Source organism: Felis catus, chromosome D2 (genome assembly GCF_018350175.1).
Source record: "Felis catus isolate Fca126 chromosome D2, F.catus_Fca126_mat1.0, whole genome shotgun sequence".
Classification (NCBI taxonomy): domain Eukaryota; kingdom Metazoa; phylum Chordata; class Mammalia; order Carnivora; family Felidae; genus Felis; species Felis catus.
In genome coordinates this window covers 54,901,836-54,912,581 of record NC_058378.1, presented here as the reverse complement: position 1 = coordinate 54,912,581, position 10,746 = coordinate 54,901,836, and the positions used below count along the sequence as shown (strand labels likewise).

The following is a 10,746-nucleotide window of genomic DNA, read 5'->3' as shown; positions in this document are numbered from 1 at the left end:
GATGACTGTTCTACCTTTAGGTATGTCCCAGGGATGTCGGCAGCTAGGCGTGGCTGCTTGCTGGCCCTGAGACCTTGGGCAAGCAGCTTCCTTTCTCTGATTCCTTTTCTGTAGCACTGGCGGGGGGCGGGGGGTACTGGAGGAGGACAGGATGGCATGGCCAGGGGTTAGCTCTGAACTCAATCTAACAAAGTACCCTTCTCTTCACTTTCACATTTCCCTGTTTTATTCTGTTCACTCTATGTTTCACATTGCTGGGGATTTTATTTTTTCACTTGTTTGTCTCCCTCAGTGAAATGGAAGCTTCATGAGGGGAAGCTTCACTGTTTTCTACGGTAACCCCAGGGCCCAGCACATGCCTGCCATGGAACCCCTGAATGTGTGTTTTATAAATGAAATCTCAGAGCCTGGATTCAAATCCTGATTGCAATGCTTTCTGTGTGACCTTGAGCAAGCCACTTAAATGTTAACAGTTTTCCCATTTGTAAAAATAGGGATTAGTGACAGTGCCTCTTTTATGACTCTGAGGTTCAAATGAGAAAATATCCAGGAAGTATTAAACACTGGCTGGTACAGAGTATAATTATGATAGTAACAAACATTCATGTAGCACGACGACTAGGCACTGATCTAAATGCAGACATATGTTAAATATGTTAACCTTCACTACATCCTACTGTTACAACCATTTTACAGATGAGCAAACTGGGCACAGGGGTTAAGCAACATATGCACTCAAGACATGTTAGCTGTTATTTTTATGCCTAGGTTCCTTCCCAGCTCGCCGCAGGCGAGCCCTCTGAAGGACCAAGAGGGCGCGCGGGGCCAGCCTCGGGCCCAGCCAGCGGCCAACCAGGACGTAAAGGGTTACTGGGACCGCGCACGCCGTGTTGCCGAAGACCCGCGGGCCCGCGCTCTCGGCTCACAATGCCGCGGGGCGGGGCGGCGGGGCCCTACTTCGCCTCCCATTGGCGCACACGCCCCTTCCTGTCACGGCCGGGCCGGGCCCCGCCCCCTGACCCCGCCCCCCGCCCCGGCGCTGCCGGAGTGGACGGTTCCAGACGCATGCTAATGAGGGGGCGGCCGCCTCAGCCCATTGGCCGGCCGCGAAGTGTCGGTGAAGTCAGCGGCGAGTCCCAGAAAAACAGAGCGGGGCCAACTGCAGCGTGTAGTGCGAGTGGGGCAGGACGCGCGCCGCCCGCCCGCCCGGAGACCCGCAAGGTAAGCCCGCGCCAGCCGCCCGCTCGCCCGCCCGCGCTCGCCCGACCGGCGGCGGCGGCGCCGGGGGCGTGCGGCGGCCCGGCCCCCGCGGGCGGCGCCTTTGTTCCGCGCTAGGAGGAGGCGCGTTTAAAGGGCCAGCTGTTGGAAGGACTTGGGGGACGCCCTCCCCCAGAGCATCCCCCGTGGTCATGGGGAAAACCGTGGTCCCCCTTGGCCGAACCTTCCTTCCTTCCTGCTGGGTGGATCCTCAGTTTCTCAAGGAAAGTTCCCCAGGGTGCGGGGCTTCCCGGGATTCAGGTTTTGTTTTATTTTTTGTGGGTGGGGGTACGTGCGATCATGGCCTCTGCTAGGAGAGAACGTCCGCCTGCCTCAGGCTGGCTGCAATATGGGTGGGTGGAGTAGACATCAAAGCCCGGGTGGGTTTGCGCTGTAAAGTGAAACTACCGAGGAGGGGCTCCTCTGCAGCAGCCAGAGGAAGAAGGAGGGAGCGAGCGGCAGGATGGAGGCTTCGCAGGTGTGTTCATTTATCAGCATCCCCCAGGAGGAGAGGGCGGCGGGAGGGGCGCTAGAACGATCCGTCTGGCCTAGGACCCGCCTGAATGAGCGGGTACGTGTGTGGGTCTGGGAACACCGTGCGTGCCCATCCGCCCATGCTCCTTCATTCCCCAGAGTGACTGGCAGCATCTTGCTAGGCAGCTTATCACCGACATGGACGGAAAGCCAACTCCTTTCTCCGAATTCCCCGGGCATCCCCGGCTCCCACCTGGCTGCTTTCCGAGGTGGCTTCCTTGATACGCGGCAGCGCCATTCAAGATAGAGGGGGAAAGAGGCTTGAAGTCATTATGTACCGTTCATGGGGGAATATGCTGTCGAATTCTGCATCCCCGTGCATCCGCTGTCGTAAGATGGCTTTGAAATTCACCAGTGCATGCTTTCTTCAGGCAGACAGAATTTATTACGCTATTACATTGCTACATAAAAGCAGAAGGGATCCCACTGAGCGTGGCTCCTTTTATCCAGACCCTGGGTTTTCCCAGCATGTTCTGGCTGAGCCTTTGGATTTTTGTTTTAAACTGAGCGCTGGGATGCTCCTGTTGTCACAGGGCCGACCTGCTGAAATTGCCAGAATTGATTTCGCTGTCAATAGGAGGGAGGTTCGTTTAGAGACATCATGGAACCTATCTAGCAGTCGGGCCTCTGACATCACCCCCCCCCCCCCGGCCACTTTTCTTCTCATAAGTGGAGGCCAGGGATGGCTTGTCTGTCTCCACTCTCCTTGGTTTTCAAGCTCCTCTATTTAGAGTCAGTTGTGTGGCTTTGATTGAAGAGGTAGCTTGGTGGTGACTGAAGAGAAGGGGTGGGTTAAAAGTGGGGTGGGCAGCAGATGGGGACAGCAGCTTCAATGACAGAAAGCACATGCTGGACATTTGGAGACTCCAGATCTACAGCCCTTAGAGACAGGTGAGCTAGATGGCTGTCTACCCACAAGAGGGTGTGTGTGTGTGTGTGTGTGTGTGTGTGTGTGTTGGCTTGAGGGAGGGGTGGGGGAAGAGGATGCTGCCAGCAGTTTTCTGCCCCACCCTCTTGATGCTGCCTTAAATAGCTCCTTGCCAGCCATGCTCTGCTGTCTCAGGCTCTTGGCCTAAGGGGATGGCAGGGAAGGGTGGGTCTGTTGGCACCTTTGCTCAGGGCACTGTTAGAGGGGACAGTTAGGAAAAGGGTAGTTGTCCTGGGGTTGCAGAGAGCTCATTTCTCAGCTGGAGGGCCCAGAGTTGAACTGTCACTGGTGGCTTCCCAGCAGGGAATTAGCAACTGAAAAGAAATGCTTTCTACCCTGTGGGGCAAAGAGATGGGAGGATATTGTCATCTTCCCTTCGACCCCACCCCCTGTTGGCCCCTTCCTCCTCTGACCTGCTTTCTTTCTTTCTAGTTGGAGAGCTCCTGTGAACTTTTCTGAAGGGATTGGGAATAATGCGGGGTGAGGTAGGAGTTCTGGGAAAGGCCGAGCAGATGCTTCTTACTGGCAGAACAAAGGACTGTTCAGATCTCCTCTCTTTTCCCCTCCCTAAAATAGAGTTGAATATAGATAGCAGAGTCTGGGGTTTTCTTTGCAGAGTATGAATGGGCAGGGTTCTGGAAAGAAGGCTTTTATTAGGTAGCATTGGTAATGGCCATTCAAACTTAGCTCTGGACCCTTCCTTGGACATGGACATAGATTTGCTGTAGAGGGCACTCACTGGTAATTTAGGATTTAATCTGTCTCTGTAAAAGGAAACAGAAGGTTCCAAAAAGCTTTGGTGGAGAAGGTCTGGGCCAGAGGCAGGACAGCTGGCTTTGATCCTGGCCACTAACCTGCTTTGGGCTAGTGGCTTCCACTCTCTGGGCCTGTGTCCTTGTTGGAAAAAAGTGGGAGCTCTGGAGAAGACCATTTCCAGGGGTTCCTGACAGCATTACTGTTCTTAGATTCACAAGTACAGTTTGTGAGGGCATTTTAAGATTCTATTCTGTTTGCTAAACTGATGTTAAACTCACAGTATTGCTCAATGGTATGAAAGAATATTCCATGACTTCGGTTTCTGATGGCTTCAGACTGGCCTTTTCCTTGATTAGTACAACTCAGAAGGTTTTTACTGTATGCAAATAATTAGGAGCTAGAACAGCCCTGAGTGAGAGGCACCCACCGAGTGAGAGGCACCCACCGTCTGAGTGGGTGGTTGGTTGGGGAGATTCGAATTGGCAGAATGCTAAGGAAGGGGAGTTTCTAGAATTCGTTCTCTTTTCCTGTGTGTGTTTCACTCATGGCTTTATTTATGGTTATACAGGTGAGTGTTCAGATATTTAGAGCATGAGCTTTGGAAGAAAACTCTGTGATTGCCAGGTTTCACCCCCCTCACTGAGGAATTTGAGAGATTAGGAAAGTTTGGTGGTTTGTCCAAAGTCATACAGGTAGCAAGATGCAAAGCCAGGGCAGGAACCCAGGTGGGGTAGATTCTAGGTCCTGTATTCCAGATTTATCTCTTAAACTCCCTCCTCCTCTGAGATTCTAAAATGGGATAGCCAAAAGTAAGGAGGAAATAGGGGGTGAAGAAGGGAGAGGTTGGGGGCAGGTCAGGTGGGGAAGGGGAAAACACAGACCCCAAGCTTGGAGGAGAGAGGGATGATGCTGAAAAGGGAGCTGCCAGCTGTGATAACAGACTCCTGAGCCCCTGGAGTGAAGTGAGTGAGCAGAGGCTTGATGTAGACAGGGGTGGGAGTGGATGGATGAGAGGCCAGGCTGGGGTTAGGATCTCCTTTTGACCCGTAGACTGCAGAGTGTGGTAGAGGCTGCTTTGTTCTAGGGTCAGCTGAGGCCTTTGGAGCCACTCGGGCAGGTAGAACTTGAACATGTGGGAAGTCAGGTGTGCTGGTGGTGATGCCCGAGAATGCTGAGGTGGGACCCAGTTCTGCTGAAATCCCAGGTTTTTTTTGTTTTTGTTTTTGTTTTTTACGTGCAAAACTAAGTTTTCCGTGGAATTTCTTTTCAACTCAAGCACATTTTCTCCTCTTGCGTTGGTGTTTTGTATGTTTTATGAGATAGTGTTTCATATACTCCCTTTTCAGAGGCCAAACTTGGAGATGACTGATTCACTGAACTGTAGCTCACGTGAGGGGAGCTTCTGGCCTGGGATCTGAGCTAAGCCTCAGAATTTCAATGAGCAATTAAAGAGTTGTGAACAGTGGTTAACGGATCAGTAGCCATTCAAAAGCAAGGATGAAAGGTGATAATAGCCCAAGCCAACAACTGGCCTGTATGGTGTAGTTTACTTTGGCTGGTTCGTCGGGCCTACCAAGTGTCTCTGTAGACCCTTGGGTTGTTCCCTCTTTTGGTGTTTGGTCAGGTGTGTGGGTCTGTGTGTCTCTTTGTCGTCCCATTCTGCCTTCCCCACATCTTCCTCCTCTATACATTTCTTTCTGTCTCCTCCTGTTGTGTCTTCTTACCCTCCCCCCCCATTCTTTCTTTACTGTCAAAAACGTAGCTTTGTAGTGTATTTTAGTGTATTTACTGTTATTAAAATTTAATCTTCTCTGTTCTTAATTTAAAATCAGTTGAGTTCATTCTTTTTGAATGTGCGGGTATGTGTTTTACACACAAAACAAACAAACCAAACCCAATTAAATTACTTTTTACTCCTTTCTGTGTGGCCTTTTATTGATTTCTGCCTCCCCTTTCCTCCCCGGCCCCCCTCCCCCTTTCTTCTGTGGTCAGTAGTGGCTCTTTATAGAAAAAAAATCCCCAGCTTAGTGTCATGTGGCTATTGTTTTTACAACAAAAACAGTTACAACAATAGAAAGAGTTTCCACCCCTGTGTTGTGGACACAAGGGACACCCTCTCCCAAGAGATGTGCCCTATTTCTTGACTTCCTTCCATGGAAAGAGTGTCTGCAATGTATTCTCCAATAGAGGCCTGTACTGTAAAGGTTGGGGGTGCTGATGACGAAGCTGGGGCTCTTGCCTATGATTCTGGTAATGCTTAGAGTCGGAGAGGTGGGTGGGCTTATGGCCAAGAGAGTACATCTAAGAATTCAGTGTGATGGTTTTTCCTTGTTTCCGTCAGCTGACCTACCCCGTCAGTGGCAGGACCTAGACCTCTTTGGAAAAGAATGAGCTGCTTCTCAGCCTTCTGATTCATCTTGTTTGGGACCCAGGGGAGTGTAGGCACCCACTGACAGGTTGTGGGTATGAAGTCCCAGGTGCTTTGATGGATGCATGCTGTACAGCTTTAAAATTTTCTTCTGACTCAGATTAATTACAGAGAAGATGGAGTTTTAGCACTCAGTGGTCAGCAGGTAGTGTAGCGTCTAACGCCGGCCTTGCAAGCAAGAAGTTGCCTTGAAATCTCTAGTTAATATGTTAAAAATTCACATGCGTTTTGTATTCTACTCTGTAATATGTCTGTGTTGGTTTTAGTATAAAAGTATTTGAAATGCTTTACTGTTGAGTACAACTGATGGTCCAGGAAAATGCTGTTTTTCTTGGGCCTTCACTTGTCCGTGCCCACTTTATTTTTAGTATTATTTTTTTAAGTTTGTTTATTTATTTTGAGAGAGAGAGAGGCAGGCAGAGAGAGAGAATCCCAAGCAGGCTCCTTGCTCAGCACCAAGCATGACATGGGGCTCGATCTCATGACTGTGAGATCGTGGTCTGAGCCGATATCAAGCAAGAGTCAGATACTTAACCCACTGAGCCACCCAGATACGCACCCATGCACATTTTAATTATGCACAGCAGGTCCTGTACCCCAGCTGAAGAAGCCAGCAGTGGGGCGCAGGCATCAAACCTGTTGAGAGCTGCCCACCCCAGCCCTCCCTGCTGGCTCTGCCAGACCCACTGGATGTCCCGGTCGTTCAGACCTCATCCATGTCCCGAAAGACCAGGTTCTCTCTCACACCAGGGCGTGTTCCCTCACCAGAAGGCCTTTTTTCCCCTTTGCCTGACTGACTCCTTGGTCTCCTTTCAGACTCTCCTCACATCTGAAAGAGGTGGTTTTATTTTTTTATTTTTATTTTTTTCCTGTGTTCAGCAGTAGCTGATTCCTGTCTGTTTTTTCTACCAGATTGTGAGATCTGGCAAGAAAGAATCTGTGTTTTATCCCTCTTTAAATTCAGTTTTAATTTACATCAAAGTCGTATACATATTCACATATATAGTTTTAAAAGTCAAGTAACATTGCAATGTTAATGAAACGCTGTGTCACCCCTCCTCATACCAGGATTACTCTCCAGAGTCAGTCACTGAATGTGATTTCCTATTGCTGCAGTACCAAATTACCACCAACATAGTGACTTGAAGCAAAGTAAATTTCTATTATGGTTGCATTCGTTAGAAGTCTGAAGAGGTTCTCACTGGGCTAAAGTAAAGGTGGTAGCAGGGCTGCATTACCTTCTGGGAAGAATCTGTTTCCTTGCTTGCGTCTTCCAGCTTCTAGAAGCTGGCTGCATTCCTTGGCTCCTGGCCCCCTTCCTCTGCCCTCAGAGCCAGCAGTGGCTGGTTGAGTCCTTTTCCCGTTGTATCACTCTGAACACCTCACCATCTTCCTCGGCCTCCCTTCTTCCTCCCTCTTCCACTTTTAAGGACACTTGTGATTACTTTGGGCACACCTGGTGATCTAGGGTGATCTCCTTTAAATTCACTTGATTAGCAACCTGAATTCCATTCCCCTTTGCCATGTAACGTGTTTATAGGCTTGGGGATTAGGATATGAACATCTTCATCTTTGAGGGGCCATTATTCTGTCTACCGTAGTCACTTCCACCCCTTTTAACTGTTTCTCTTGATACTGCTATTATATTTGTAAGTTCCTGCTTACAGTGCTGTTTCCTGATTGTTCAGTTTGGATGTTATTCCTTGATGTCCTACCATGGATTAGAGGATCCCTTACTCCCCTCATCTCCCCTCCTGTCCCTTTCCCACACACATCCCTTCCCTTCCATCTTGTTTTCCTGATGTGGTTACATCACAGTTTGGAGTTACACTGATAGTCAGTGCTTCAGTTATTTTGGCCATGTAAATAGTGTTCATGGCTAGGTCATGTAGTTCTGCTATAATGATATTTCCTTTCTTGTACATCTTTTTTTGTTGTTGTTAATAATTGCCTTGTTTTTTCTACTTACTTAGTTTTCTGTGTACTTATTGCTAATTATCAAAGAGTCTCTGACAGCATTTCAGAGCATCTATTTTTTTTTTTTTTTTATAACCTATGTTCCTTTTTCATTTTATTACAGTTTTTCCCCTTGGAGACCTCCCTCCCAGAGGCCTCCATCCCTCTCCTCTTTTCTGGGTTGATTGACCTCTAGGCCTGTGATATGACTCATTCTGGGGGCTCCTTCACCTTGTCCTGGGCAGGATCCTATGTTTCCTCTTTCTTGGTTTATTCCTCCAGGAGGTTCTAAGAGAGGGTCTGTGGAAGTTGATCACTTCAAACTTGCATGTCTGAAATATCCTTGTTCAATATTTACACCTGATTGGTGGTTTGATTTGTCTAGAATTTTAGTTTGAAAGCCATTGTCTCTTAGAGTTTTGAAAGCATTGCCCCTCTGTCTTCTAGGTTCCAATATTAGTGGCAAGAATTCAGATGGCCATTCTGATTCTCGATTACTTATGAGCAACCTGCTTTTTTCTCACTGAAAGTTTTAAATGTAAATTTTCTTGCTTTAAAAATTATTGTGCTGGGTCCTTGGTGTGCTGTTTTGATCTGAAGACTCACATTCTTCAGTCCTGGGAGATATTCTTATATTTTTCTTTGATAATTTCCTTTCTTCTTTTGTCTTTGGAACTCTTCTATTAGTTGGATATGGGACGTCCTGGGTTGAGTTTACAATTTTTAAATCTTTTATTTCCTGTTTTTCATCTTATTTTTTACCTTTTTTTAAGTTTATTTATTTATTTTGAGAGAGAAAGCACGCGTGCATGTGTGCATGTGGTGGGAGGAGGGGCAGAGGGAGAGAGAGAGAATCCCAAGAAGGCTCCATGCACAGCAGGGAGCCCAGCATGGGGCTTGATCCCACAAACTATGAGATCATGACCTGAGGTGAAATCAAGAGCCAGATGCTTAACTAACTGAGCCACCCAGGTGCCCATATTTTACTTTTTGAGAGACATCTTCAGCTTTTCCTTAACTCTTTTGAATTTTTAAATTTTGTTTTCGTGGTTTTGCATGAAACACACTTCCGTGTTTACTTTCTAGAGTTCCCTAGTTACTTCTCTAGTGGTCATTTTTTTTTTTTTAATAGCATCTTGTTTCATAGGTGCAATAAATTCACTTATGTTGGGTTTTGTGTGTGTTTTTTTTAAATTCTTTTTATGTTTATTTATTTTTGAGAGCTAGAGACACAGAGTACGAACGGGGGAGGGATAGAGAGGGAGACACAGAATCTGAAGCGGGCTCCAGGCTCTGAGCTGTCAGCACAGAACCCAACGTGGGGCTTAAGCCCATGAACTGCGAGATCATGACCTGAACCAAAGTCGGACACTTAACCGACTGAGCCACCCAGGTGCCCCAGGTTTTTTGTTTTTTGAGTTTGTTTTGTTTTGTTCTGTTTGGTGTTTTTCTGTTGTTTCCTGCTTTGTCTTTGTTTCCCCCAAGCCCCTTTTCCTGCTTGTTTTGGTTACTGAATTTCCCATAGGAGCCTTCCCTGTCCATTTATATTTTAAGAGTGAATACTAAAATGCTGATTGGGCATCTGTGTGACAAGGAAGGGGGCTTAACCTCCTTGTAGGGTTCCAGAAGAGAGCCTGCTTTTTTCCTGCTGGTGACACCTAAATGTCAGTGCTTATAGATCTTTTCCGTGGGGATGTTGGGTTTTCCTGGAGAAGAATGTTGCCTGGGGGTTTAATAGCCTGGTTGTCCTGCATTCTGGGAGCCTTGATGGCAAAGGAGGCTGGGTACCCTGTTTGGTATGCAGACTTTGACTCCCTCTGTCCTTTTCTGAAGGTTGCCCCCTTCTCTGCCTTCCTCTCTTAGCTATTCCCCTCCCTCAGCTGTGTCTGAATCATAGTCTCTCTTGTAGTTTGCCTAAACAGTGAATCTCTACCTTTTTCCTGAGGGAGGGAAATCAGACTGAGCAGATTGCAGGCAGGGAGACCCTGGGCTGGAATCGCTCCTTGAACAACTTTTAGCAGAGTCTCTTTTTAGCCCCTGTCCCCTCCCCTCTCAGTCCTTGGTGCCTCCAATTCCTGAGGCTTCTCCTGTTTCTGTGGCATTAGTCCCCTCTTGTTTAGTGGTTTCTTCCCCTGCTTGCACTTAGCAGAGCAGAAACCTGAATCACCTACTGCATGGTGGTCAGCTCTCTGTCTTCCAGAGTTTTGTTGATGTATCTTGTCTGCTGTTGGTTCCTTTCCATTAAAAATCAAATTTTTCTGGTGGGGTTCTGGGAGACAGCAGGGATAAATATGGGTGTTTTAATCCTCTGGTTTGACCAGAAGTTTCATCTCTTTATCCAAGCCCTTAAACTGGTACCTGATACATCGTATATTCCCAAGAAGTGTTTGTTAACTGATTGAACACGCATTTCTAAGATGGTATGGCTACAGTTAGTCATGAGATTTCAAGAGAGTCCCAAACATACAATCTTACAAAGATAAATCCGTTGTTTATTCTGAAGTAGACGTAGTAACTGGCAACAGATCCTGCCATTCTCCCTGTGCCGTGTAGGGTAGGGAGCACCATGAGACAGTGTTGTAGGCTTTTGGGCTAGAGAGCGACAAGACTCAGATGCTGTCTTTAGGCTAATCACTAATGACCTGAGTCACCTTTAGAAGTCACTTAACCTGTCTGGGTCTTGGTTTCCCCAGCCTTAAAATGAGCTATTGGTCAAGATTTGATTCCATTCACTGCGCTGAATACCTGCTGTGTCAACGCATGGTGCTAAGATCCTTCCAGGTATGTCTTCTAAGGCAGCCAGGTCAGTGTTTTGTATATACATCCGTTATGACATTTGTCACACTGGATTGACTGTGTTTGGCTTATATGTCTTTATCCTGATGGT

General features: G+C 47.5%; 1 protein-coding gene across 43 annotated transcripts in view; it reads left to right on the top strand.

Moving 5' to 3' along the window:
* Positions 1-1,080: 1,080 nt before the first annotated feature.
* The window catches only part of SORBS1 (sorbin and SH3 domain containing 1), a 231,596-nt gene continuing 221,930 nt past the window's right edge, over positions 1,081-10,746 (top strand). For 14 of the 43 annotated variants that reach the window (XM_045040456.1, XM_045040452.1, XM_045040450.1 and 11 more), the window contains exon 1: positions 1,082-1,221. The gene's annotated coding sequence lies outside the window, so the exon portion shown is untranslated. Of the gene's footprint in view, positions 1,222-10,746 lie in introns of all 43 variants that reach the window. The other 29 variants (XM_023240774.2, XM_045040469.1, XM_045040466.1 and 26 more) reach the window with 6 other exon arrangements.